Raw genomic sequence first — 4,469 nt, 5'->3', positions numbered from 1 at the left:
TTAGCCTCTGTCAGCAGTCCTGGGAGTCCAGCTCTCTCCTGGGTCTCAGTGGTCAGAGTACTCTCTGCAGGCAAGCTCTCCTCTATCAGGGAAGGTGCACAGAGGCCTGGCGTTCAGATCTGCCTCCTTGCTGAAGATGTAGGCCCAAAATGGGGCCTGTCCCTGAAGCTGTGTCGCTTCTGTAGTCCACGCTCTCCTCAGCAATGACTGGAGCCTGGGCATACCAGAGCAAAGATGGCTCTCCCTTACCAGCTCAGGCAGTGAGAGTGCTCCTGGGTGGATGCCTCTGCTCTGGCAGGGATGGTTCCTGGATGTCCTCTGGTGGGGATGGTGCCTGGATGTCTGCAGCCAGAACCAGGGTCTGACCCAGAAGCTGTGTTGCTTCTGCAGTCCGAGCTCTCCCCAGCCACAACCCACTGGAGCCTGGGTATACCGTAGCAAAGATAGCTCCCTTACCAGCTCAGGCTGTGAGAGCACTCCCAGGTGGACACCTCTGCTCTGGCAGGGATGGTGCCCGGATGTCTGGAGCCTGAAACAGGTTCTGTCCCAGAAGCTGTGTCACTTCTGCAGTCTGCCCTCTCTCTGGCAACAATGGGAGTCTGGGTGTACTGGAGCAAAGATGGCTCCCTTCCCAGGGAGTGAATCTTAAATCTCTCCTAATCTAAATCATCACCACTTGGGAGGCCCTCTGAAGAACATCAGACTTTGAAAGCATAGCCCTTACTAATCATGGGAGGTTTTCATAGATAATCCACAGCTGAAAAATAACAGCTAATGGTAGAGAGGAATTTTAAATAATAAAGTTTTAGTATCTTCATTTCTCTTGGTTTCTTATAGATTTTGTGCATATAAAATTCTATTTAAAAATCGTAGTGCCCTTTCTAATGTTTCTGCTTCATCTCCTTATTTGGGGTACTAAATTTAGATAAGACTAATAGGAAGGTCATCTGAGCATATTGAAACCAAAATCCAACTTATTTAAGAGTCCAAAAATGAAGATATAACAGCCTGTACAATCTTTAAATAATCACCATGTGAGTAAAACTCAACAGCCTAGATTTTACATATATTTTTCTTCCAATTGATGAAAAACCTTGCTAAAATAACTGAGTAAATTTTATGGTAAATTTCAATAGGGTTTAACTGTTAAGCTATATTTATATTCTAAGCAATATTTTAAATTGAAAGTACTATTTTATAGTTTCTAATAAAAACATAATTATGTCACTTTTTTTCTTTCAACTTCCTCCCTCTAGCCCCTCCCATATCTCTTTCTTCCTACCCCTTCTATGTTCCCTCATACTCTCGAATTAATAGCCTCTTTCCTTTGACTATTATGTCATACATATACATTGTATATATGAATATCAATATATAAATATATACAAATATATAATCCCTTGATTCCAATTTTTTGTATATGTCTATGTTGCAAGGCTATATTTGATACTCAATAAAGGGACTAATTCCTAAGAGAGGCTAATTATTCTCATTATTATTATTCTCATCTTCTTCTTCATCATCATCATCATCATCATCATCATCATCATCATTCTGTCATTAATTGCCTGTAGATCTTTATCTAGGTTTTGGGCCCTGTGAAATTTTCCCCTTCCAATTTAGCAGGCATATGGATATTGCCATTGTTCAGGTCTTGTTCTTTTAGCTATTTCTAGAAGAAACTGTTTTATAGCAACTACCCTAGTATTCTGACTCTTACAAGCTTTCTCTTCTCTTCTTCCAATATGTTCCTTGAGCTATAGATATAGGAGCTATGATGTACCTGTATCCACCATCTGCATTGTGTCCCTTTGTGGTTTCTGTGATGCTTTCCATTTACTGTAAAGAGAATCTTTTTTGAGGATGGGTGCTAGTTTCACTTATCTATATAGTCTCAGGACAAGGTTTAGAATATAGTAAAGAATTATGTTGGTCTACCAAGAGGTATTAGTAGATTCTTTCCAAGGTCTATGAATCTCCAGAAATTATCTAGGCTTCTAGTATCAGGTATGATTTCCTGCTATTGAGTGGACCTTAAGTGCAATTAGACAGTCTTGGATTACTACTAATATGTGCATGCTAATTACTGCATATTTTCAGATATCTAGGCCTGCTGGTCATTGTTGTAGTTCATGGGTGCTGCAGCTGGGTAGGGTTGTTAATTGCTTACCTCCCCTGGCAGCATTCACAGTATTTTGTAGAAGCATAGAAGTTAGACTCCTTGAAGGGAGATTTCAGGTTGTAACCAGATTAAATCTTCCAAGTATTACATTCAAAGTGTGTGATGTTTTGATCAAATAGGGTCTTAGCTTTAATCTCTGAGAGCCATCCAAAGTTAGTGTTCTATAATCTATACTGTTTTGGGATTCACCTGAGAAAACCATTTAAAAAGAATTTTATTGTGTCTGGTAATAATGATTTTTTTAGAGTATGGTTCTTGTAGGAGCATTGTCAACTCATTTAACACAACTTCCTTTATAGTGTGTTTTGAGTGTGTGTGTGTGTGTGTGTGTGTGTGTGTGTGTGTTTGTGTGTGTGCCCACATATGTACATTTGCATATGTACGGTGTATAATTTTAGGTAAATATAAAACAATGATTTCTTGAGGTTTATCGAACAACCTTGAAGTTATTTGTCCTTTATCCATTCTTCTCGTTCTCTATGGATTACCCCCATCTTTTCCAGCTTAAAGCCCATTCCCCGTCATTACATTTCACACTTCATATCACCTATACCTAGCTATATCTGTTCTGTTCCCAAAACAATTCCTACCTATGCTCCCAAATAATCTTCTGTTTCTATCCTCAACTCCCTGTTGTATACTTACCTATGGGATCATCTGTTCCTTGTTTTGTTTTGTTATTTTTTGGGGGGCTTTATTGTTTTCTGTATTCCGTATTCTGAATTTTCTGTCAGGTATACAGCTAGTACAAATCCCTTTCTTCTTCTATGACCTTCTTCTTCACTCGACTCTTTCTTTAGTGGTATGAAGTTTATTTTTAGTTTTATCAAGTTCCACTTGTAAACTGTTGGCCTTAATTCCTTGGCAAATGGAGTCTTATTCAAAATGTCTTTAATTAAACTATATCCTATAACTTCTTAGGGTTTTTTCTAACAGTTTTAATATTTCAGGTGTCAAATTGAGGTCTTTGATATACTTGAATCCTTTTTTTGTTTGTTTCTGCAGAGTGATAGATATGTTTATAATTTTATTCTTGAGATTGACATCTAGTTTTTCCACCTCCAATTGTTTAAGATCCCTTCTTTTTCTCTAGTGCATGCTTTTTTTTTTTTTGTCTCTTTATCAAAAACCAGGTGGCCATCTTTGTAATTATTCATGTGTGGATTTTCTACTTTAAAACATCAGTATGAATGACTGTTTTTGTGCCAATAACATCTTGTTTTTATTATCATAGACCTGTAACATATTTTGAGATCTAGAAGAGCAATCCCTGTAATATTAGTGCATTTCCCTCTAGAAATCATTTTGGATATTGGGTCTCTTCTTGTTATAAATTTTTATAAATTTATGTTTTTTTAATTTCTATGAAGAATGCTGTGGATATTTTGAATGAATTTATAAATTGTATCAAATTTATAAATTGACTTCTGAAGAATTATCATTTTCACAATGTCATTTCTATCAGTCCATAGTGTGGGCTTTCTTCCCATTTTCTAATGTCCTTCTCATTCCCTTTCTTCGGAGACTGAAATATTTCAGTGTAGAAGTTTTTACCCTCTTGGTTAAGCTCATTCTAAGATGTTTCATTATTTTTGTTGCTATTGTAAGTGATAGTGTGTCTGTGGTCTGTTTCACAGTATGTTGTAAATGTTTATAAAGGCTACTGATTTTTATATATTAATTTTTTTATCCTGTGCATTTGATGAAATCATGCTTGTTTCTAGAAGTTTCCTGATGGAATTTTGGTATGTCTCATGTATGATATCATATAATCTACAAATAGAGTAAATTTGCCTGTTTCATACACACACACACACACACACACACACACACACACACGAGTTTCTTTTCTTGCCCTATTGTTCTGGCTACTGTTTCCAGAATATAATAATAAACACTGGGAATAGAGCAGTTCTATATTGTTCTAGACTTGAATATGATTGCTTCTAATTTTTCTCCATGTTGCCTGTGTATTTGTCATATATATGCTTTAATATTTTGAGGTATGTTCCCTCCAGTTCTACTTTCTCTAGGACTTTTATCAAGATAATATATTGAATTTTGTCAGACTTCTTTTTTTATCTATTGAGATGTCCATGTGATTTCTTAAGTCAATTTATATAAATAATTATATTTCTTGACTTATATGTTTAACCAGCCAGTATATAAGAAATAAAACCAAACTTGGTTGTGTTAGATTATATTCTTCATATGTTCTGATATTCAGTTTGCTATTATTAAGGAATATTGCATCTGGGTTCATAAGAGGCAGTCTATAATTTTTGTT

The sequence above is a fragment of the Mus pahari genome, chromosome 3 (assembly GCF_900095145.1).
Source record: "Mus pahari chromosome 3, PAHARI_EIJ_v1.1, whole genome shotgun sequence".
NCBI lineage: Eukaryota > Metazoa > Chordata > Mammalia > Rodentia > Muridae > Mus > Mus pahari.
This window is presented reverse-complemented; position numbering follows the sequence as displayed.